This window comes from Ochotona princeps, chromosome 2 (genome assembly GCF_030435755.1).
Source record: "Ochotona princeps isolate mOchPri1 chromosome 2, mOchPri1.hap1, whole genome shotgun sequence".
In the NCBI taxonomy this organism is placed as follows: Eukaryota; Metazoa; Chordata; class Mammalia; order Lagomorpha; family Ochotonidae; genus Ochotona; species Ochotona princeps.
The window spans coordinates 62,821,987-62,847,868 of NC_080833.1; the positions used below are offsets into that span (position 1 = coordinate 62,821,987).

At 42.4% G+C, this 25,882-nt stretch overlaps 1 protein-coding gene across 8 annotated transcripts in view; it reads right to left on the reverse strand.

The window, feature by feature from the left end:
• Positions 1–25,882, reverse strand: part of SLC44A5 (solute carrier family 44 member 5) — a 369,267-nt gene that overhangs the window by 295,199 nt on the left and 48,186 nt on the right. For 3 of the 8 annotated variants that reach the window (XM_058658133.1, XM_058658166.1, XM_058658128.1), the window contains exon 1: positions 16,224–16,278. The exons of 2 other annotated variants lie outside the window; for them this stretch is intronic. The gene's annotated coding sequence lies outside the window, so the exon portion shown is untranslated. Of the gene's footprint in view, positions 1–16,223; positions 16,300–25,882 lie in introns of those variants that run through there. 3 more of the 8 variants (XM_058658161.1, XM_058658152.1, XM_058658136.1) reach the window with 2 other exon arrangements.

The window sequence follows — 25,882 nt, forward strand, 5'->3', positions numbered from 1 at the left end:
AGATTTCGTCCCTAATTGCAATGAACTATATAAGGCTGAATAAAAATATATAAATTCATTCAATCATTCAATTACACTTGGTATCACAGTTTTCAAATTTAAATAACCTTTTATAATTAATTATTTCCATTAACTAAGACTAAGTGAAAAATAAGAAAAAAATTATAGTCTAAGAAAGTAAAGAAAAAAGGAAGGTTGTAGGGATGAAACAAAAAACATTTTTTTGTGTAGTTCAGAAATAATTCTAAGTGGTAAAAATATTTATTAGGAAATAACTAGAGACTGACTCCAGTTAGGCAGTGTAGATAGTGTTAGGCAGTGTCTTTTCCAGCTCTGTAAAAGATATCGCCCAAGGGAAGCTCGCCATACATTACTCATATACACACCTAATTCCATTGTCTAATATTTAAATTGTTGCTTATTTAAGAAATGAATGGACAAGAATGAGGAGAGCTAGAGAACAGTCCACCCCCTTGACTGGTTTGCTCCCCAGATGCCATCACGTGGGGCAGAAGCCAGGAGCAGGCAGGCAGTGCAGGTTTCACACACTGCTAGCTGCGGACCCATGCCCTGTGCTACCACGCATCGCCACTGCCTCCCAGGGTGTGCACTGACAGGAAACTGAAATTAAGAGCCAGAAGCAGGTAGCAAACCACTAAAACACTTGCCTGTTTATAGTTTTAAAACAGAAATTCTCTCATGTAAGGCATCCCAGCTTTAAGTTACTCAAAAACATCTCAAAGGCCTGACCCAGGAGTTCCTTACCCCTGATACTCATAGAACCAACTTTTCTACCAAATAGTTAAATATTTGAAATCTTGGAAGGATAAACAGTTACTAGTTAATCTGATTGTCCAGAGGGAGATTCTTGCCACAGATTTTGCAGGTACAGCCCAGCTGAAATTTGCATAATTTAAAAAACTGCACCTTAGATTTTACTCTTATACTTATTCAATAAGTAATTATTGAGCTAAGTGCTCACTCAGTACTGGTAGAAAGATTCAGTAGTCTGTACTTTCAAGAGATATATAGCTTAACAGTATATTCATGTGTAAATGTACCATCAATAAAGAAAAAGGCAGAAAAATAATATTTGAACAACTCACACAAGTCTTACTATTTTCTGTAAAATAAAAAATTATTTAGCATTATATATCTGACCTAAAAGACAACTTTCTGGGAATTTATAACAATATTCCAAGACAATATTGCCATGATTTAGAGTAAACATCAAGTATTCTAACATCTAGTTGGTAGAAGTCCCTGGATATAATAATAAAAAATGCATTTTACTTTTCATGGGCCACACTTTGCTTTTAGCTTCAGATGCTACAGACTCCCTTTAACCTAGAGAATTCAACACTGTAAATACTAATAGATACATTAAACCATTTTATTCACACAGAACATTCAATTATGTCATGCATGCTAAAGAAATATAGCTGAATATTAAACATATGAAAAATAAAAATATATTTGCTTGATTCATTCAGTATCTGTTATATGCTTAGACTTCTGCTGGACTCAAGGACAAATACTACACAATTAGATCCCGCAAGTAATTCACAACCTAGCAATGGTAGCCAGGAAGGGGCTTAGGGAAGAAAATGGCTATTAGACACATGGCCAACATCAGGCTTCAAGATGGCAGTTCTCTTAGTTGCAATCCCATAAAATTCAGGTTTAGTCCATGCACATAAATCCTATCAATAATCTGTCTTAATCCAGGAAAATTAGTCTGGGATGTAGAAAGATAGGAAAAAACTCCAGTAAGGAGTTGTAAGTCTCTAGTTGAAGGCTTGGAAATAGGTCACTGTTCTCTTGGAAGTCCAAGCACAGGCCTAATGACCTAAAACTGGCAGTCATTGCAACAAAAGAAAAGAGAAAAATTATAGCAACACTAACATTGAGAGCCTAAGCCACTGGCTGACTTCTCATCAGGTTTCAGTACTTTTCACTTCAGAGCAGAGGTGGAGTTAAAACCTCCATAAGGAAGAATGAAGGCAGGCGAGTACTCTATGCAACAGTATAAGAGTAAATCACCACAGCATTATAAACACAAAGAAGCATAAAAGAATGTGTGTGACCTGCAATATTTGGGATTGTGGGAGCACAAATTTAGCGTGGATTTGGAAAGCGATGGGAAATGAAGGTAGAAAGATAGAACCATGGATCAGATCCTAGCTTCATTTGCTTTGTTATGGAATTCTAGGTTTGTCCTCTGTAGGTAATGGAAAGCCATGATTGGATTTTAGACATGTGAAATGCAGGCTTATCTTTTGGGAGCAGCGTGCTGACAGCAGTATTAAAAAAAAAAAAAACTGGAGACTATCTAGGAGACCTGCTACTGCATGGATTGTTTTAATCATTCCAGAAATGATGGACATTGAATGGTTAATGTGGCATTGAGATCAGAGACTTGGAAAGAGGATGTGAGAGGAAGGTGAAGTCAAAGATTCTCAGCTTGTACAAGCAAATTTAAAAAGATGTCCATCTGTAAAATCACAATAGAAAATTCCATAGGACCAAAGCTACACTGTAACGCTTAAGAATGAAGGGGAACAAGTTAACATGATAGGATCATTGGTTTCCCTCAAAATTTTTAAAAGTTGCTTAGTGTGCACAAAGTTTTGGGGATTGAATGATGGCGGCAAAGGGTGCAGACACATTCGAGATGATGGAGAATCATTAGGGTAAAGAACAGAGAGCAGATAGGGGAAAAAGATAGGGGTCAGGCAGTTAACAGGGAAGTACCTGGAGACCTGCTGGACGCAGGCAAGAGGTGACGGTGGCGGAGTGGTGTTACAGGCAAGAGAAAATCCATCAGCCACCAGTGAAATGTGATCTGGACTCCAGCAACAACCAGGCATTCAGCAGCAGCCACAGATCAGCCCGTGCGGCAGCCAGGAAATGAAAAGCTAAAGTCATGTATCACAATTTCCTGGGATTCTGAAAATCCCTTCAAGAGACACATTGATGCCCATGACGGAAACTCTGTTGCAGGCTTGGGATTGGTTTATTTCAGGGGTTTCCCACACGGGTCTGATTCCAACCAGCCAGTGCTCCTGGATTATAGCAGATGGGTAAGATTTTTTTCTTCTCCTTGGGAGTTGGGGGTAGAACGTCATTAAAGCCTATATCATTATATCAACAGTTGAGGTTTGACAATGATTAGAATTTTTAGGTTTTTTGGTAAAGATAGAAGATGAAATGCTTTAATGCTGTACTGCCAATGGGAGGGTTTTGCCTTTATTGTTCAAGATTTGCTAAAAATAATAATACACTTTTTAAAAAGTCAGAAAAAAAGTTTTTGGGATTGTATGTGGATTTAAGTGCTAACTCTACAAGTTACTAGCTTATAACCTTGAGTTAATTATCTAATATCTATAAATTTAATCTCATGCAATACTTGTTTGTTTAAAAGTCATCTTGTTTCCAAGAAGGTTTAAAGCAGTTGGCAAAAATACATCATGGAGTGGACATTTCACACAGCAGCTAATAATCTAATTGAGACATCTACACCCCATATTGTAGTTATGGTTCAAGTTCTGCCTATCCCACTTCTAATTCGGTTTCCTACTTTGTGCCTGAGAGGCAGTAGATACAAATCAATTACTTGGGGTGATGGAACCCACATGGGAAGTATTGATAGAGTTCCTAGCTCTGGCTTCGGCCACATTCAGCCCTGACTCTTGTGATAATTTGGCAAATAAACCAGAAGATGTAGGATCTCTCTCTCTCTCTCTCTCTCTCTCTCTCTCTCTCTCTCTCTTTCTGCCTTTCAAACAAAAATAAAATAAGTAAAAATAAAAATATACACAATCAAAATAAAATATTTAAAAAGTAACAATGAGGGAAAGAATAGAATATGCAAATCGAAAGTGAATTTACAGGTTTATTACTTACAGTGATGTAATTTTGAGTAAGAAATGCGTTTCCTACCTGTACATGCATCCTAGGAATCATGTTGAGTTCTACGACTCACATTCCCTATTGTGACTGACTCCTCTAGAGTCTTGGGAAAACAATGATCAGCACAAAAAACAACATCCTTGAATGTAACACAATGTAAAGTTTCTCGATGCCAATCAATGTTAGAACACCTAAATACACATCTAACAAAAGCAACAACAACAAAAAAAAACTTTCTTCCTCTATGGAAACGAAAATGAAAAAAGCTGGATGAAGAGCTATCTCAGAGTCGGGTTGATTTCAAGAAACAGTTTGAGCTTATTTATATAGGGGGGGAAAGTGTCTTTATTCAGAAAACCTCCAATAAACAGTTCTCCCATTAAGGTCACTCAAGGACACCATCTAACCATCTTCCCTCCAATAGTGGTCTCCCTGATAATTCCTGAGCCACTGTTTTGACAGTCTCAGTTAGTAAGCTTCTCAGCCTCAATGTATACAAGAACCTAATTTTCAGAAATAGGATGTGCAGCATAAATCCTGACTAAACAAGACCAATTGAAAGAAAAGTCTGGGCTCATGGAAATTCTAAATATTCAAAAGATAGTCCAATCCTTTACTATAATATAAGCAATCAAAATAAAAGATATTATACACTAGATTTCCTTACAAATTTACTTTAGTAAATGAGTATTTCTAATGAGTTTAATTGCCTATCATTTAATGCTATAAAAAACTTGAAAATGCTGTTTTCACAAATATGCTACATAGCTTAAATGCCTCTCTTGACCCATGTGAACTTACATTGAAGTTATTTGCCCACTATTAAAGACATTGCTGTTGAGAGAAGTTATAGGAGCTAAAACATAACGAGTCTTGATGTCAGAATTAGTCCTTCTTTGTAATATTTCTATTCATCACTAAAGAAAAACCTACATTGCAGTATCATTGGGTTTGGGGAGAGTAACTGTTATTCTTTGGTGTCAGCAAGCAGCCTTTGTTTGCATCCCATGAAGGCCTCAAGCACATCAGGACCCCCATCTCAGGGACTAGAGCCAGTGGGTGTGTGGTCTGGCCTCGGCACATGCATTGCATGATAGGCCAACTCCATTACTGACTCCTGTACAAAGGCTAAGAACACACCCAAGTACACACAAAAGACAAGACTGCCTAATACTCTGTTCCAACCAAAGACCTCAAGTATCTCTTCAAAGACAAAAAAAAAGAATCTAATTATTGCTTTTGGTCAATTGAATTGCTCTTTAGGCGAAGACTTATAGCAAAGTATCCAAGTCTGTGAACACTGTGTCTGAGATGATCATGAAAGACTGACAGCCTTAGAATTTATATTTGGAGAATAATGAGGAGCCTGTGGGGAATAAATGGAATTTGTCACCTCTTCCCCAATGGAGCCAACAACTTCTCAGAATAGTGAGGACAATGTGGGGGACATAGCCATTGGCACTGAATGGGAGTTCTCTGGATCTTGAAGAGGGATTCATTAGATGAGATAGACTTCCAAGCCACAGATAGGTAAGTCCTACAACCATGACCAGTGAGAAATAATTAGAAAAGATGTGAAGTATTTACATCCCTCAGCAAGACTTAAGATTCATGGTGGGAAAGCTCTAAGGAGGAAATGAAATGGGACAGCTAGGTAGCCTACTTAGGATCATGATTTGGAAGCCACACCTCCCCGACTCTATGTAAACCCCACTAGCCTATCAGTCACATGACCCCGCCCCCCACTCAGGACATTCTTCCCCTGACGACAGACTTCAGGGTAGTGTCAGGTAATCTCTCACACCTCCCAAACGCATACATAGAATCAGTCAACAAGAAAGGCATTCTGTCTCTCCCCACAGACAGAGGATGAAAGGCAAAAACATTTCTCTCTCTCCCACCTTTCTTCTCCTGGCCCACATGTTTCTGTGATCTCCTAACCTTTTAAAAAAACTTTATAATTTTTTAAAGAATTTCTACTAGAATATATACTGAACAGTGGTTAAATCTGGGAAATGAACCAGTAACAAAGGAAGGAAAAAATATTTGTTTCTTTTATATTCTGTTTTGTTTTCATTATTTGAATTTTATTATCTTTATATACATTATTTTTAATAAGATTAAAATACTAAATTGAACACCAACATTATGTATTAATTAGAAAAAAGAAAAAGAAAAACCTATTTAAGGAAAATGTGATAATTATGCAATGATGTTTCCGTAAAATTTCAAAATACTTTAATTTCAATGTAAGACGATCTTAATGTTTGAGAGCAATGGGAAAGAGGTGGATGCTAAAGCTATTCTTTGTCACTTGAAGTTTGTCATAATCCTACAATTAAGATATCCCATTTATTTATGAGAAAATTTTTCTTTAAAAACAATGATCCGGGGGCTGCAGGAGAGAGCATCTTGCTCGGATCCCGATCCCAGCCAACATGTGCTCATGCTGAGCTGGGCCCAGGCCCACCTGGATTCAGGGGCTGCTTCCTTTCCGGTGAGTACACCGAGGCGGGGGGGTCTCTGGGACTGGGTGAGTCCGGGGTCACCCACCGCCCTCAGTGGGTGGTGGACGGGATTGGGGTGGGTGCAACCTTGGGCCTGCGGGTTTAAACTTCAGCAGCCAGGAGGCTGCTGGGGGCTGCAGGAGGGAGCGACTTGCTCGGATCCCGATCCCAGCCACCATGTGCTCATGATGAGCCGGGCCCGCCTGCTGGCCGCCCGGCCGGGGAGCTCTAGGGTATTGGTTGTCTGAATCGTTGCTTAGGTAGCTCCAGGCTGACAGCACTTTTTCTGGAATCTGAGTCAATCGTAAAGATTCCCAATGTCAGTAACTAACATCTAATCACTTAACAATGCTGAGCTGTGAAATTGGTAATGGAACGGAATGTACTGGGCAGGACTGAGCAAACCTTAGCCTACAAGCAAAACTAGAAACCAGCATGGAGCACAGGTCATGCCAAGCTAGGCTCTTGCACCTACTGGTCCTCAGAGCAACCACGGGCAGGTGCGCGATTTACGGCTAGGAACAGGTCCAAATGGGGAGGTAAGGGGACACCCTAACTGGGTTGAGGTTCCCACCAAGGGGTGCGTGTGCTGGAATGGGGGCTGCATTCTATCTAGGAAACAGTCGTAGTCACCCAAGGCACTAGTGTGACTTGGGATTGGATGCACCAGGCCAGTTCAGACCCCAACACCATCTGGTGTCATGGAGAACCAGGGTAGACGTGGGACTGACTAGGCTGGGTCTCAACCCCCTACTAAGTCATGTGTGAGCTGTATGTGGGTATGGATGAGCCATGGCTGGGCTGAAACATCCAACAACAAGAACCAGAATGGGGTGAAAGCTAGCCAGGAAAAGCCACTGTTCCTGCTAGGACAGGAGGTGAACTGAGTAGGGTTGGCTCAAGGACCCCCTGGTATGTGCAAAATCTGGCATTGGGAGGGGTTCTGATGGAGGAGCCTGGGCAACTCCTCTAGCAGGACACAGTCCCTGCAGGTAAGCGCAAGAAGCATGATAGGAAACAGCCCAGAATAGGCCATGGAAAGTTTCCCACTGGCACACATTCGGCATGGGTCAGGGGCAGACCAGGCTGAATCAGTTCATGTCATCCACTGGCAAATCCGATCACCAGAACAGAGTGTGGGTTGAGCCGGGTTTGGTCGCAACAAAACCAGTACACACTATGGAATGCCAGGGTGAGGTTGCCTGTACTGGATTTGACCGCAGCACCCAACCTGCATGCGTGAGATCCAGGAAGGGAGGGGCAGAACTGGCAGGGGGATTAAGGGGCTGGTCCCCTTGCCAGACAGCTACTCCCACTGGAGAGCGTGGGCTGGGATGGGGACAGACCAGACTAAGCAAGGCTGCAACACCTGTGCACCGCATGTGGCCTAGATCAGGGAAAAGCCAGGCTGGGCTGATTATTCCTATGGGTGCAAGCATAAATTAGAGTGGGTGAGGGATGTTTGGGCTTAGCCACAGCATCAGCTGGCACTGGGGACTAATTCTGTCAAGTCAAATCACAGAACCACCTAAAGAGTGCATAAACCGGGACTGAGAGAGACCTGGGAGGGAAAAAGTGGGTTCCCCCTTCTTGGGTCACTACTCCCGCGGGAGGGCATGAAAAGTGGAACGGGGGCTGGGGTGGCTAGACAGAGAGGCACTCAACAACATCCGTGAGGGCTGGATGGTTGAGTTGGTTAGATAGAACTAAGCTTGAATACTCAGTGACAAGTACAAGAGCCAAATGGGATGGGGGACAGACTGGTCTACTGCTACACATACTGGCAAACCAGGGTAGGAGGCGGGCCTGGTGGGGGTTACTGTGGGTCGCCCCGACTAGGCTGCAGCTCCCAATGGTTGATGTAAGGGCTGAGTATGTGCTGGACAGAACCAGACTGGACTGCAACACCCATTGGTTCCAGTGCAACTCGGGACTGAAAACAGAACCAACCCAGCAATTGAAACCACCAGCTGATCGGGGTGATGGACTGTGCCGGACCCTGTGCTTGCTAGAACATACAAGAATCTAGTCTGGGAATACCTCAAAGTTTCTTTGGAGATCTCCCCAATCGAACTGCTGGACTCAGAACTCTAATCAAGAAAAGGCAGAAGACAGAACAGGTCAATCATTCATCTCAGCTGTATGTTGTTGGCAGCGAAATATGGGGCAAACGGAGACTTTATGATGGACCATATCAATCAGTGGACGACCTCATCGAGCGAAACTGGCAGCGATTCATAACTGGAGAACTATTAAAACCACTTGAGCACATATCTCAGAGCATGCCCCACATCCGGGACTTGGGGTGGGCGGGAAACCGGGTGGGGCTTCTCCCTCAATATTCCCCTTTACCTCGGATACATGATGGAAACAATATGGACATAATAGTATTACCCACTTCCCTATACCCCCTGAACCTTTTTTAAACCGCAATTAACTATGTAAAGATTGTCAACAACAATACAATAAAATTAAAAAAACATAATGATCCTTTTATAATTACTAATATTCTTTTCCTGAAGCAAAGCTGTCAAGTAAACAGAACACCGTATTACCATGGGACAAGAATGTGATGATATTTTCATACAGCCAAACCAAAATATGTGAATAAGAAGCTGAGATTAGTGAATAAGGAGAAATTATGAAGATAAGGAAAAAAATTAATACTCAAAATGAAAAGGACTGCTGATAATGTTATCTTTGAAGTATGAATGTACAGTAAGTAGCTTTTATTTTTAAAGTTTTATGTTTTTGTTTTTAAAACCTATGAAACCAATGAAATGTATATAATCACAGGCTAACCTTAAAATGACAACTAAATACCTCTAAGGCAAGCCTTAGAGTGATAATAAATGTTTAATAAATGTCAATTTTAAAATCTTATTTTTTCACTTTGGATTTCAACACTGCAACACAACCTGATGAACTACCAAATGTGTAGCTATAACTTGTCCTTCAAGCTATTAAAATGCACACATTTAAAATAATTTTTAATTAAACTACATTTATTATTTACCATGATGCATTTATAGGTTTAGGGCTTCTTCCCTCCTCCTCTCTTTTCTCCCTCCCCATTTTCCTCTCCCACTATTTTTTCCCAAATTATGTAATACAGTAACAGCTACAAGTTTAACTTTCTGCTATTCTGCAGTAAATGCCTTTTACCATCTCCCAACCAAATTGTTTTTATAAACAACTATTTTATTTATTTTTAAGTCTTATTTTAAGATATTTGACAATGAAGATAGCCTGTATTCAAGAAGCATAGCTTTATTATTTGGTATACTCAGATACTGCATAATGACTGTCACAATAATATTACGCACTATATCACCATCATTCTACATTAGGTCTTCAATCTTACTTATCTTATTTTTTAAAAAAGTATTTACTTTTCAGCCAAGATTTCATTTCCCCCAAATCCCACATCCCAAAACCATTACTGTCTGGTTCTGTGAGTTTCACTTTCTTAAATTTCACATGGAAGTGACACCATACATTGTGCCTAGCTTATTTCTATTAGTATACTGTCCTCCAAGTTTATCTGCGGTATTATAACTCAGTACTAAAAAAAGTAAATAGTATGTTTGGTGTCATGGTTAAGACCAGCTGGAACTCCCACATCCTATACCAGAGTGGTTCAAGACTCAGTTCTTTCACGTCCCAATACCCTGATAAATGTATAGCCCAGTAAGCAGTAGAGGATAGACAATCCAGCTAGTTGTGCCCCTAGCCCACAAGTGAAACACCTGGATTTGGTTTTCAACCCCTAGTATTTGATTGGTCAAAACCCAACCACTGCAGTCTGGAGGGTAAACCAGCAAATGAAGGCACTCTATCAATCTCTCTTTCTCTGTGTCCTTATGCCTCTGAAATCATTAAATGTATATAAGTCAAGTTATTTTTTAAATAGGTAGAGGACTCAAATGGAAATTTTTCCAATGGAGACATACAAATAGCCAACAGGCACATGAAAAAGTGCTCAACATCATTCATCATCAGAAAAATGCAAATAAAATCATAGTGATTTATCATCTTAGACCAGTTAGGATGTCTATTATCAAGAAGACAAGAAAGAGTAAGTATATTCCTGACATACTGTTGGTAGGGACATAAATTATAATAATCATTACAGAAAACACTATGGTGCTGCATTATGGTGCAACAGTTGACACTTGGAATACCAACACCCTATACCAAAGTGGCTGGTGTATATCCTGGCTCCTCCACTTCTGGTTCAACATCCCACATATGTGCACCCTGAGTGGCAATAAGTGATGGCTCAAGTATCTAGGTCCCTGTATTCCACATAGGAGACTCCAGTGGGTCCCTGGATCCTGGCTTTAGTCTAGCCTAGTCCTGGCTCCTGCGGGCACTTGGGGTTTGAACCAGCAAATGGAATACTGCTCCCCACCTGTTTCTCTGCCTTTCAAGTAAAACAAAAATAGGCAAGATTTTTTTTTAATGCAGAAAACAGAATGGAAGAGCATCAAAAATGTTCTTTAAAACCTAAAACTAACTGCAGTAGACACAGGAATCTCAATTCCTGATACACATGCAAAGCAAATAAAATCAGCACCTCAAAGAGATATCTCAACTCCCATGTTCTCTGCAATATTATTCACAGTAGCCAAGCTAGAGATGCAACCTAATGGCAATCTACAAAGAAAAAAAAAACACATTGTGTATGTAAAAAAATAAAACTAAATGTATTCATGAATATTACTCAGCCATAAAACAGAAGGAAATATCAACTGAATTTCTGCAGATTTTTCACTTGTTCTTCCAGCATCTCTCCTCACCCAAACGTACCATACTGATATTCTCAACACAAGTGCCTGCAGATATTCTTTTCAAATACCAATCAGATCATGTTACTTCTCTGTTCTGGATAGTGGTGCTCACTCACTTAGGGTAACAGCCAAAGCCTTTGAAATTGCTTAAAGGACCTAACATGAGTTAACCTTCCTTGACCTCTGACCTCTTATTCTATTATCTATTCCAATCTCCCTTCCAAATTCCAGTACTCCTTTGTTCTGGTGATCACACCTGCCAGCCATACTTTCATGTGATGTTCTTTTCCCTGGCTTCCTCTCTTTATGAAAGTCTTTACCTCCTTCAATATAGCCTTTCCAATTAGGCCTATCCTAATCACCTATTAAATTTCACAGCTTGCCCCCCTACTTCATCCATTACAAATGGTTTAATTCCCCCTAATAGTGCTCTTTTCCTTTAAGTCATAATATTTTTTCAAGTTATATTAACATAAAGAAAACAGGTTTCATGTATTTTACAAGCACAACAAATGAAAACCTTTTCCTTTTGTCTTTATCCTCAGTCTCCTTGTTGTACATAAAGGGCCTGGCTGGGGGAAGGATTCTTTAATAGAGTATTAATAAACACAGATAAAGAGAGTATGTATGTATGTATGTATGTATGCATGTATTTTTATTTATTTGAAAATCAGAGTTACATAGAAAGCCAAGAGATTCATCTGGGTCTTCCATATGAAAACCTACACGCTTGAACCATACTCAGATCCTGTTCCTAGGCAGTTATAGCAGGGAGCTGAATTGCTAGTGAAGTAGCTAGAACATGAACCAATACCCATATATATGCCAGTATCACAGGCAGCAGCATAACTCACTAAACAACGCAAATCCCAGTTGGAGAGGTATTTATTGGAAGATCTTAGATATAATTTTTTTGTTCTTTTTTCAACTCACAGGTTAAATTGAATACTTTTTAAAGATTTATTTATTTTTTATTGGGAAGGCAGATGTACAGAGAGAAGGAAACACAGAAAGATCAATTGATTCACTCCCCAGCTGGCTACAATGGCTAGAGCTAAGCTAATCCAAAGCCAGGAGCCAGGAGTTTCTTCCGGATCTCCCACATGGGTGCAGAGTCCAAAGACCTAAGGCTGTCCTCTACACCCCCTCCCAAGTCACAAGCAGGGAGCAGCCAGTACATGAATGGGCAGCCATACAGCATCCTGGCCTATGCAAGGCAAGGACTTTAGCCACTAGGTTACCACACCAAACCCAAAAATCTACACATTTATGGTATACATATGATGTTATGATATTAGTATACATTTGGAATCAAGCTATTTAGTGTATATTTTATTTCACATAGCTATCATTTTCTGTGGATGTACAACATTTCAAATGTTCTTTTTTTAAAAATTGCCATGCATTTATTTTCATCTTACTTGAAAGGCAGAAAGACAAAGATCTCTGTGTTGATTCACTCCTCAAATGCGCAACAGCCAAGAGTGGGACAAAAAAGAACAGGAGTTGAGGCAGTGAAACCAAAGAACTGCCCGTCCTGCTAGTCTGTTTGATTTGACCAGGAGTAGAGACAGAACAGCAGATCCCAGATGAGCAGTGCAGGAACAGGGTGGACTTCACAACCCAGTGTACCCCCTGGAACTAATATCAGGCACCATATTTTGTTTAAGGAGACAAGGGCTGTGGAAAGTACTGCGCATGCACTGAGCTGGGAATGAATTTATTTCTTGCTCACTCAACTGCAACAACATGTCATCCTACAGATTGCACCCAAGACAGGTCCCTGTAGCCCTAAGACCTGACGGCCAGAAGATCAAGAACTCTAGTAGTGATACTTCAGGTGCCATTTTGTAGTATGACAAAGGCATAGAGTCTGCAGGGACAGTGCTAAGCTGCACACACACTGAGCTTGGCAAGAACTCATTGAGTTCAGTGCATTGCACTGGTCCCACAGGAAAATAATACCAACTATGGCATCATACAGGTCAAAAATAGGTCCGTGTGGCCCTCAGAACTAATGGCCAACAGGTTCCTGCAAGATTACCACCAACAGCAACCTAGCTATATAGAACTCCTGGTGTCTCCCTAATCCTGAGAATTGCTCCAACCAGAGTGGAAGAAAGATCATACAGACAACGGTGCAGCCTTTGCACATTGTCACAGGAGGTGGAGAATGGAGAGACAGGAGCTAGGGCTACAGAGACCATGGTGGAAATCTAACGTAAGAACCCAGATCTGGAACTCACTGGAGGGAGTGGCACAACTGACTGCAAACAAAGAGCTGTGTACCAACTGCAATAAGTAAAATCAAACTGTAGACCAGTGGGTGACACAGCTTAAAAATCTGCCCAAGCATAAGAATATGCTAACCAGAAGTACAATGATCAAGAGCAAAAGAAGAGACAGAGGCACAATGAGTATCACTGAAGACTCCCCTGCAAAGGAGGTACAGGACCAGGACTCCAACCCCAGTACGCTGACAATGGGCTGCAGGTGTCCCAAGAAGCATCTTAATTACGGCACTAAATGTCTACCTTAGATTTTAGGTTTTAATGGATTTCCTGTCTTTTCAGTCTGGATAGAGAGGCAGCTATGAAGTTTTGAACTACTGGCGCATTTAAAAACTTTTATGTTCTTTTATGTCGTCCAAATTTCTGATTTAATGGTACTTTCCTTTGGAAAACTAGATCCAGTGAACTAGTGAAGCAGGGAAAAAAATCAAAGGAAACAAAAAAATGAGAACTTCAGATTTTCAACTAAACTCAAAACTTAAGAAAGAAGGCTGAGAGCCAATGCTGAGATTAGTAAGGAAATGTTCCTTTCCGTTCCCCTTAGGAAGCAGGAATCAGTTGGTGGGGATGCAGAATAAACCCTGGAGTAATTAGATAAATGTATAAATTAATCCCACTGAGGTACAAAGTTTTTTATTAACATTCTTTCACAAACACAGTATCCCCCTCTATTATTTGCAGACATGTGACAGGGTCTGTACCTTCTTTTTGAAATTTATTTATTTTTATTGGAAAGGCAGGTTTACAGAGAGAAGGAAAGAAAGAGACTAAGAATTTCCATCTGCTGGTTCACTCCCCAAGTGGCCACAATGGCCAGAGCTGAGCCAGTCCGAAGCCAGAGGCTTCTTTCTGTTCTGCCAAGCAGGTACAGGGTCCCAAGGCTTTGGGCCATCCTCTACTGCTTTCCCAGGCCACAGACAGGGAGCTGAAAGGGAAGTGGAGCAGCCAGGATTAGAACCCGTGCCCTTATGGGATCCTGGCCTTTGTAAGGTGAGGATTTAACCATTAGTCTACCATGCCAGGCCCAAGGTCTGTACCTTCTAAGATACATAATGAATCACAGGTGTATTCAATATCTAATGCTGTAAACAAATTACCCTTAAATTTAGTGGCGTAAGACAAAAGTATTTATATTGACTTTGCTGCAATCCATGGGTTTTGCTATTTTTGTTCTTACTTCCATTTCTTCAAAAGTTTATTTTACAAAATTCTTTATTGAGTCATAGATCATATAGTAGCACCATTTTCTCCAAGAATGTTTTTTTGTTTTCTGTTTTATTTCTTTGTCGACACATTGGTCAACCTGTAGCATGTTATTTAACTCCATGGTGTTGTAAAATTTTTTAACTTTATTCCTGTTGCCAATTTTGTTTTATGGCTTTTCACTTAAGGGAATGTGTAGTAACAGCATAATAAGATACTTGCATACACAGATGTGAAGATGCAGTGCAGTATGCATCTCTGCTCCCAATCAAAGGACTCCCAGTGAGACGTTGGATGTATCTTGACAATAGGATGCTGGACCGTCTGCCATTTTCTGTACCAGCAATGTGAGGACACACTTAAATAGCAGATTGATGGACTTATGACTGCTTATGAAGGACTATACTGTTGTAATAATATGGGGGAAATCAGTTTTAAGGGAAATTTCAGAGCCTATGGAATTGTAGCATAAAATTTTAAATGTAATAAAAGAGGGGGTGAGGAAGGTAAATAGTTACTACCATAGTCTCAGCAACTGGGGAAATCCAGAAGCAGCCTGGGTGGGCACTTGTGGGTCAGGGTTAATCATGGAAGTCAGATGTTGCTACAGCTGTTGACACCTGAAGGCTTGACATGGCTGAGGGAGCTCTTTTTAAGGTAGATTGCACACAGGACTGGAAACTGGATGCTGGCTTTTAACAAGAAGCCTCAATTCCCTCCCACATGGGCCTCTCCAAGGGATCTTGAAATGTTTTCACAACAAGGCTGCTGGTTCCCCCCAAAATGAGCCATCCACAAATTCAAGACACACGAGACAGAAGCCTCGGTGCCTTTATGTATGACCTGGCCTTTTGTTGAACTGGAAGGTTAATTTGAGAGGGAAGGACACAGAGCATGAATAGGAACATTAAAGACTGTCTTGCAAGGGGACTACAACAGTCCCAAGAACTTAACATAAGAATGGCAAAATAACCTCAACACCTCAGAGTTTATCCAGATGTATCCATTTATGCCACCTGAAAATCAGAGAATATTTGTTTATCTTGTCTTCCTCCCCTAAAAACACCTAAAATATCGCATTAGCATCTTCAAGCAGTTGTACGGAATGAATTACTCATTTTAAAAGTAGATCACAGACAATAAAGTTACAGCACTTCAGTGAAAGTGTAACAATATTCAGCTAGGGACACAAGTCAGACTTAATAGACCGTGAGAAAACAGAGCAGCTATGACAATACTGACAGTACATAAAATAAAAATGTAGATAATATTGCCATACTACGCATATAAAGAGTGAATTCCAGATTTAAAGTAGGAACAGAAAACATCTGCATAAATAAATATTATATATGTATCTATGAATCTATGTACATATATGTAAAAATGTAGAGCAACTGTTTTACATTCAGACTTCATTAAACATGAGGATATATATGCATGTATTTCTTCACTTACATGATTTATGCATTTAAAAAATAATAAGCTTAGTCAAATTCATATTTGGCAGTATCACTTACCTCTTACTGTATCAATCCTTCAACAACTCTATAAACACTGAGTCTTCTAATCCTTACAAGCCCTGACTCCCACTATTGTGAGAAAAAGCTGATGTCATAAACACACTGTGTTACAGTGTCACTAACGGCACAATCCCTGAGACATTACCAGTTTCACTTGCTTCCAAACAACTGCTTGGAGTCCGAAGAAAGTAGAGGCAAATAAACATAGCACTGGAGCTATCAAAATTCTTATTTTTCATTATTAATCCTTAGCAAAAAGGAGACAGTTCGGAGGTAGACAGGAATAGGATCATTTGAAATAATCTTAAATCTTTCCTAACAATCATATTGTCTCATAGTCACAAAAGTTTCAGTGGAAGAAAGTCATTTCCCCCTTCCCACGACCTCCACCGTAAGATCTGGAAACCAAGAGCATAATTTCTGTGCTGTTATGCAACCTCCACCAGCAAATGGTAGTTATCAGTAACGTTTTCACCTGCAAAGTCTGTAATCTTTAAGACAACCCACCAATGATTAAATAAAACTCAGAGAGACCTTTTAAGAGGTTTTATTGTATCAAATGCTTCTCTAAGTAAAAAGTCTAAGCATAAATGTATCCCATCGTGAGCCTCCTTTTGTGCTTACACTGAGTGATTCATTTGGAACACTCCTACATTAAGCTTCTGCTTTTCTTGGCAAAATCTTGAACTGGCTGACGTCTTAGAGGCTTTCCCATGTACCCATTCTTAGCCTCACTTTTCCTCTCCTTTCATGGACTCCCGTTGTTACTAAGGAGCTTCTCATGTTGCCTTCCACATTCCATCTTTTGCAAAGCCACATTCCAGACTCTTTAGGATTCCTCCTTCTCCCATTAGGACATACTTTCCTAGGACTGACTTACATTGGAAGGCTTGCTAAGTGAGTGTCTAATCTGATCATCCCAACTACCATATTGATTCAGTGTTCATTGTCTCCGGAATCATACTTTAAGCCAGTTCCCAGAGATGTTATAAATATCCCAGCCTACGTATTTTAGGTATTTTGGTAAATAGTAAGAAAAAATCTGTGAATAGAACTGGGCCTCCTGGTAAAGTGATTTCTGTTGTTATGCCTTACTTAGACTAGGGAGTTGATCTTGGAAAATTATTCTTCCTGAAGTTATTTTGAAGGATAGGAATGTAGCTCCATGCATGGAATGAGTATTCTGTGATTTCCCATTGCACTTAAAAATGAAAACTACAATTCTTTTCATTGACAAAATGATCTGATGACTCCTTTCCTGTCCCCACCTCACATGCTACACTCCAGCTACACAAGACTTGTCTGTCCTTGAACATTACTGGGCTGCAACATCATACCTGTCTTAAGGTCTGTAATGGTGTTTTTCAATTATCAGCAGAAAAGTTGCTATTTTCATTTTCTTTTTCTCAAAGCAATGCAAATGTCATATTTTTAGACGCTCTACAGGAACCTCACAATCACTTTCTAGTTCACGATCCTATTTTATTTCTCCATTGTATTCGTCATCATGTGATAATTTCTGGGTCCCCCTCCTAACATATGTCTCATTGTCTATCATGTTCATCACTGTGTCCCTAGTATTTGACATAGAACCTGATACATATTCAGTGTTCAATAAATGTGTGCTGAATGAACAGATGAAAGCAAGTACAAGTTAACCTTTAAACTTCAGTAATTGGGTAAGAAGTTCTGGTGAACTACTTTGGAGGAGGTGTTGCCATCATTATAACCAAAGTACACTACATTATTTTTGTTTAAAATATTGTAAGTAACGGATTGGTAAAGTTCATTTGTCCCTTTGAAGAAATATCAAAAATTCATGCTAGTATCCCATGAGAAATCCCGCCAAGGGGATCATATTCTGCCATTGATAAGAAACTGCATTTTTCTGTGGTCAATTAGTGGCTACTATAAATATGTAGTTTCTGCTGTGAGGACTTCAGAAGCCAATGAGCAAACAACTTGCCTGTCACAAGAACCAATCAATGATCCCTGCCCCCCTGCAGTGTAGCTAAGCGGAGAAGCATTTCCAACATAACATGCAATAGCGCTAAACCAATAGCTGATAATGCAACAAGGTTCACCCAGTAGCCTGCCCTCAATGCCTCCTCTCCAAAAAAAGGAAAGTCAAAAATGCAAAATTTCTAGGCAGTCTTATTTCAGTTGGTTGCAGTCTGAGAGCAGTTCAGTAAGCCTGTGGTGCTTCTTTCACAGTACTGGCCTCTTGAAAAGCAAATTAAGGCAAGTGCATGGATTACAGCCACCTCGGGTTCCTTCTGCCACCTAGACAGTAATACATTAATTTTGTTTTGGCTAATTAATTTTGGTTTTGCTACACTAAAATTCCAAGAGTTTTTAAAGGCATCTTTCCTTTAAGTTAGCTTTTATTATATATATATATATATATATATATATATGAGAGAGATATGCACAAGGGGCAATGAATAATGTGTTACTCCTTTAAGAAAAATATGCATCAAAAGAAATCTTATGTTTAAAGAACTACAGTAAAATTTCTTGAAATTATTAGTCCCGGGAATGCTTGATCACTAACTCTTGTAGGGGAGATTGTTGACAATTTAATCTGGGAGACAAAACTCTAAATACTATCCTTCAGTTATTTCACTGCCAAGTTTAAGAAAACGCACACAATTCCACCATAACATATAAAATAAAAACTTCCTAATCTTGTCTTCTTTAGTCAATCTCTTATACTAGTCATTCACTTGATCCGATTTGCATCTTTCTGTGCCTCTGCCAAGATATTTAAGAGTAAGATAATAGCCAGCTCCCATGTACAGTGAAGCTGTGAAATGTTTTCCACCCTCTCTAGCCCATTTACACTCAGCCAGGTTGGGGGTGGGCATAGAACAGCATGCCTGCCCGTAGACAGCCACATCAACAGAGCTGAAAAACCAACCCTTCTGCTTGCCTCAAACTGCCATGTGGCTCCCTAAGAAGGGTAGCACACCAGGTAGCAAGCACGCCTGGCCAATCTGATGTCCTGATGAAGAAGGTGAACTGGAAATGAATATTTTCTTTCTTTACTCCTCTACATTTATAAACATGTGCTACTCCACGAGGAAGAGAGCGGAATCAGAGGTGTTAGGACTCTCCTATTCTATGGGAGCTAAACTATTTTAAGAAAATACAATCAAATTGTTTTTATAGGTTACAGCTTCCACAACAATTTCTGAGTGCTTTGTGCTTGATGTCTTCTAAAAAATTAAAAATGGTGATGCTTGAATGCTGAGGAGCAATTAAAAAGCCAGCTGAAGCACCAAGATAAAGTTGTGACCCCCTAGTGACCTCTAGCGTGGAGCTGAGCTCAGGAGAACAAGCGAGGGGGGGAGGGGCAAGAAGCACTCAAGGCTAGAGCGCCGATGTGGATCGAGCCCACGTTTTCTGTACTCCTCAGCCTTCCGCTTTCCTCTGAGTTGAGGTCCAATTTGAAGGCAGCCCCAGAACTCCCCTTCTGGAGCCGCCGGTCACTCCGGGTCGAAATCAGCTCCAAATACCACATCCTCCTCTTCGCCACAACCCTCAGGTACGATTTGACAGCACACAGCCCTGCTCACCCCTCAACCGCGCACGGTGTCAAAACTGGCTTCGCCTCTTCGCAGTGCTGCAAGCAACCTCTCGGGAACTGCGAGCCCCCAGCGAGAGCGAGGCCGCGCCCGGGAGTGAGCGAGCACCGACCTCTGCCCGTGGGCGCTGCGGGCGCGCGGTGGAGCACCTGCTCGCAGCGCGAATGGCTCTGCGCGGCCGCGGGAAGCCCTAGCAGACAACCGCTCCAGGAGCAGCCCCGCAGTCCCTTCCCGAACTACGCTGCCTCAAGTCACCCAGGCAACAAGCTCCTCCTGGCCCTCCCTGCCGTCGCCGACCTTCTCCCAACTTTGCAACTTTTGGATGTCCTGGTTCCGAAGGAGCAACAGGGGGACAGTCACCCACGGCCCACCTGGAAAGGTTGAAAGAGGGTTGGTAGCATGCAGGGATGCGACCAGTAGCCGGTCTCCTTGACCGTCTGGGGAAAACCAGAGCCAGAGACCAGCTCTACTCTGCTTCCGGGGACTAGAGAAATAAGCAGAACTTGTCACGGTAGATGAAACGAAGCATTGGAAGGAAAAAAACAGAGATCAGGGAAAAATCTCGGGAGAGAGGACAGAGAAAAAGATTCCAGAAGGGATGCGTGACTAGCAGTCTGGAGCCCCTTTTCTTCCTGCTGCCCTGAGAGGAAACAGTGCAACAGATTAACACCCAAGCTCCTGGAGTCAAAGGAAGTGGGGTGAGAGAGAAACAGTCACCAGGTTTCCCCAGGTTACAAAAGGGACAAACTCCTGTCAGAATATTCCCGGAGGCGGAAAGAGGGAGCCACTCCGAGGCTCCCAGCTCCCGGAGCAAACTCCAGCCTGCTGGCAGCTTGGCACTTGGCTGAACCTGGTTGTAAACAGGCCCGCCGAGGGGCAGGGCACAGGTGTGAGACGGTGGGCTCCGAGACGCGGATGCAGGGAGACTCACCCTTAAGGCTGCGGGGCTTTCTCCTCCGGGTCATCTTCTGGCCTCGGCCCTCCCTCCCAGACGCCCGACGCGCTTCCTCCGGCTGAGGCGAAGCTCCGGGAGCTGGCGCCGGGCTCCCCGACGAGCTGTGGCCGCCGCTCGGCGCTCAGCGAGCTCTTTGTTGCTGTGATGGCATCCGCGAGGCGGCGGCAGCCCGGCGGCGCGCTCGGCTCGGCTCGGCTCGGCTGCTGCGCGGGCGCCGCCGCCCCTCGGCTTTCGGCCCCGCTGGCTGGCGGTGGCCGCGGCTGCTGCGCCTGCTGCTGGAGGGGGCAGCGCCGGGGTCCGCCAGCGCCCGCCCAGCGCTGACCTCCCCCTTCCCCGCACCCTCCCTCCCCCACGCCCCCACCCCGGGCGTCCCGTCGGAGCCGCCAGCGCCAATCCCACCGGCGCCGTCACCCCTGAACTGCTACTGGGGACCGAGACCCGGGCGGCGGCGGGGAGCTTGGGGAGAACCGGGAAGCCCGCGGCCATCCGGGGACGGGAAGGAGGGAGTCAGGCAGCCGGATTCTGCTCGAGCCCGCGGCTGGCCTGCCTGCCTGCCTGCCTGCCTGCCTGCCTGCCTGCCTCGGGGCTTCGGAGGTTGCCTCCCAGGCGGGCTGCAAGACTCAGTGGGCCCACGAAAGGCGTCAGTCTTCCTAGGCCAAGAGCTCCAGCTAAGTGCCAGGGCTCGGAGGGTCCCTAATGCCCTGGCCGGGCGCTGTCCTTCTCTGTAGCCTCCTCAGGACAGCGATCCAGAGCTCCAGCCCCAAGAGGCGGAGAGCCCCGGGGCGCCCGCATCTCAATGCTTCCCGTGCCTACTGCGAAAGGGGGAAGAGCGGGCAAGTGCAGGCTGATGGAGAGAGAAATTCCAGAAGCTGACGGACATCTGCAAGAATGACCTTGTTAGGGGCCCTAAAGCTCTGTAAAGCCCGGGGCCTGGGACAGTTCCCTTGGGGCTGTGGGGAAAAGGAAGGAAAGTTCGAGGTCGGGTGCTAGTGAGAGTGGGGAGGGGAAGTTGCGATTGCTTGGCCCCCAGACGGAACTTTTACCCTGGGGTGCCCTTCCTTGATGCACTGGTTGTGGAGTTTGCCCTGGGAAAGCTTCGTCTTCCCGGAAGGAACTGTCCTCGTCTCCCGTGCTGATGGAGGGATGCGAAGGAATCCTGCCAGGATCATGCGGTGGTACAGTGGTGGAAGAACAGCCGACTTCAAAAGAATCACCGCCACTGTGATTCTTTGGTGTAGCACTACCGGAGAAAGCCTACAGTCTTCTTTCTTCCTTCTTTCTTTCTTCCTTTCTTCTTTCTTTTTTCTCTGCCTTCTTCTCCTCTTCCTCGTACCGTCTTTTTTCCCCTATGCAGGAGCTAGAATTTCAACTCAAATTCACTTGCTGATTCACAGGATTTCTTTTTTTTTAATATTTCCCCCTTTGACTTCATGACACTCTAAACACTCAATGACTTAAATCAGCACTGGTAGCCAGAAGCTGCCCCAGCGGCAGTGCAGCGCTGCCCCAAGAACACTGGAGCCGAAAGCTCCAGGTCAGGGCTGGGGCGCGGCAGCGAGTGCTACAACGCCTCTGCTCTTCTCTTTCCTGCTAGGATGTCCTCTCAAAGTCTTGAAACTCATTCTTTTTCTAAAGTCTTTCTAAATTTAGCTTTTTCTAAGTATAATATATCCAAGTAAATATTCTGAGGACCAGGGTGGAATGGCCCATTTATCTCACCACAGAGGTGTTAATCAGAAACCATACACAACTAGTAAACTTATTTTAATAAGCAAAATAGACCTAGTTCACATACCTAGCCAGAGAGACTAAGAGTTAACTCATTCAAAAATCTACCTCTCATTTCATTAAAACCACTCTGTGAGATTCTCATGTTTTTAAAGATTTATTTATTTATATTGGAAAGTCAGATATACAAAGCAGAGGAGAGACAGACAGGAAGATCTTCCGTCCGATGATTCATTCCCCAAGTGACACAATGATTGAAGCTGTGCCGATCCAAAGCCAGGAGCCTGGAGCCTCTTTTTGGACTCCCATGTGGGTGCAGGGTCCTAAAGCTTTGGGTCGTCCTCACCTGCTTTCCCAGGCCACAAGCAGGGAGCTGGATGGGAGCGAGGCTCTGGGATTAAAACCGGCGCCCATATGGAATCCCGGGCAAGTTCAAGGCAAGGACACTAGCTGCTGAGCTATAATGCCAGGCCCAGATCCTCATATTTTTAAAGAATAGGCTTTATAAATATTCTCACTCAATTTGATGCGCTAATATATTATCATTAAGTGTCAATTATTGCCTCCCAGAATGATTTTTTTTTTTCAGTTTAACCATCACTTTCATGCTTTATTTCACTTGCTTTTAACACAACCCTGTAAGCTGGAGGCAAGTCCTACTTTCCAGGCAGTTTTTTTTTTAAGATTTATTTATTTTTGTTTCAAAGTCAGATATATAGAGATGAGAGACAGAAAGGAAGGTCTACTGTCCATTGAATAACTCCCCAAGTGACTGCAAAGACCATAGCTAAGCTAATCTAAAGCCAGGAGCCTCTTATGGGTCTCCCAGGTTGGTGCAGGGTCCTAACGCTTTGGACCATCCTCAACTGATTTCCCAGGTCACAAGCAGGGAGCTGGGTGGGAAGCAGGGCTGTCGGGTTTAGAACTGGCGCCCATATGGGATGCTGCACATTCAAGGCGAGGATTTTAGCCGAGGGCTACCACGCTGGACCCAGCCATCTTTTACAGATGATGAAATAGAAGGCGTGGAGGTGTGGTGAGTCAATTACAACTTCTAACATTTAATCACTTCAAAGTATTTTTACATGATTATTCAGTTGAGAGTCACACCATCAAAGAATATCACGAAAAACAACAGAACCCCATTTAATCAGTATTAGCAGTTCCTCTGGACACTTGACACTAAGACCAAAAGACACCAAGGTCACAACCCAGACTTTGAGTTTTCTGAGATCTCTTCATTGAGACTGCACTGTGTGTGTGTGTTAAACAGTTCCTCCAGACAGAGTGCCTGCAAGCCTCAGTGAGGCAGAATCAATGGCACAAGCAGTGTCCACACATGTGCTGTGCTTGAGGACTGTGAGACAGAGAGTACAAACATCGTGAGTCAACCACAGGTTCCCTAGGGAACAGAGACCTTGGGTTGCCAGGATTATGATTGGCCAAAAGAAGTCAGAATTTCTGGTTTTCTGGTGAAATATCCTTTGTAATGTTGATTTAGATTTATATTTTAAGTAAAAGAAGCCAAGGTATCCCTAACAGAACACATTAGCCAACCACACATTCTTTTTTTTACTTCTTTTATTATTATTAACATTTTATGAAAGAGTCCTGTAGACCCTAGGATTTCCCTTACCACCTCTACACACACACACACACACACACACACACACACACACACACCTATTCTATCACTATAGTATAGCTCTTCATATACAGTCATATGTCCATCATTGCAGACATGGACAATGGCAGAGAGTTTAGCATCCTATTGTCAAGATATTGTTAACAGTTTCATTGGGAGTCCATCTTTGATCTGGAAGTGATGCATATGACATTGGAGCTTCATTTCCAGATATGATACTCTCCATTACACAGTTACTGTACATCCCCTTAAATGAAAAGCCACAAAACAAAATCAGCAACAGGAAGAAAAAAGAAATTAAAAATGACATGAAGTTAAATAACAAGCTACTGAATGACTAATGTGTCACTGAAGAAATGAAAAAATCAAGAATGTTCTTAAAAGAAAATGATGCTGCTATATGATCTATGAGTAAGTGAAGAATTTAATGAGAAAGTATTTTGAACAGATGAAATTTTAAAAAATCAAGATCTATGAGAAACAGTTTCCACTGATTTTTGATGGTGAAATGTATCTCCTGTAGGCAAAAAATGGATGAGTTTTGGTTTTTTAATCCAGTCTACTAATCTATGATGTTTGATTAATGAGTTGAAGCCATTTACATTCAGGATTAATATGTATGGGTGGTAATTTGGTCCTGTCATTTTAGCTGCAGGGTGTTCATTGTTTTGTTTAGTCTTCTGTTGCTATTTTACTGGGATGTTCTTCGCATTTGCCTTTGGTTTTGGTAGGTGCTATTCCTCTTCTCTGTCAAGTGAACATCTTGAAGTATCAGGTTTGGAAGAGGCAAATTCTTTTAACTTTTCTTTACTGTGGAAGAATTTTACTTCATTTTCAAAGACAAAGCAAGGTTTTGCTGGATACATTATCCTGGACTGACAATTGTTTCCTTTTAGGATCTAAAATATGTCACTCCATTCTCTTCTGGCCTGTAGACCTTCCTGTGAGAGATCTCCTGTGAGTTTAATTGGCATTCCTTTACATGACAGTTGCATATCTAAGTTTCACGTGCATATCTAAGGATTTTTTCCTTATGTTCGATTGAAAAGAGCTTGATTATCATGTGTCATGGTGAAGATTTCTTTTGGTCAAGCCTGTTGGGAGTTCTGTGCCCCTCCTGGATGCTGTTTCCCAATTCTTTCTCTAAATTAGGGAAATTTTCCTTCAATATTTCATTGAGCGCATCTTTAATCCCAGTTTCTCATTCTCATTTGCACCTTCTGGGACTCCCATAACTCTTTTTATTATAATTATTATTATTGGAAAGCCGGATATACAGAGAGGAGGAGAGACAGAGAGGAAGATCTTCCGTCCCATGATTCACTCCCCAAGTGAGCCGCAACGGGCCAGTGCACGCCGATCCGATGCCAGGAGCCAGAAACCTCTTCCGGGTCTCCCAAGCGGGTGCATGGTCCCAAAGGTTTGGGCTGTCCTCAACTGCTTTCCCAGGCCACAAGCAGGGAGCTGGATGGGAAGTGGAATTGCCGGGATTAGAACCGGCGCCCATATGGGATCCCGGGGCTTTCAAGGCAAGGACTTTAGCCACTAGGCCATGCCGCCGGGCCCCCATAACTCTTATATTTGGTCTTTTAATAGTGTCGCTCAATTCTTGAATACTTTTTTTGGCCTGATCCAGCTCTGCTTCCAGCTTTTTGTGTGTTTCCCCCTGGTGACAGGAAATATCTTCCAATTCTGAGATTCTTTCTTCTGCCTCCTTCATTCTATTTTGGAGACTCTCCAC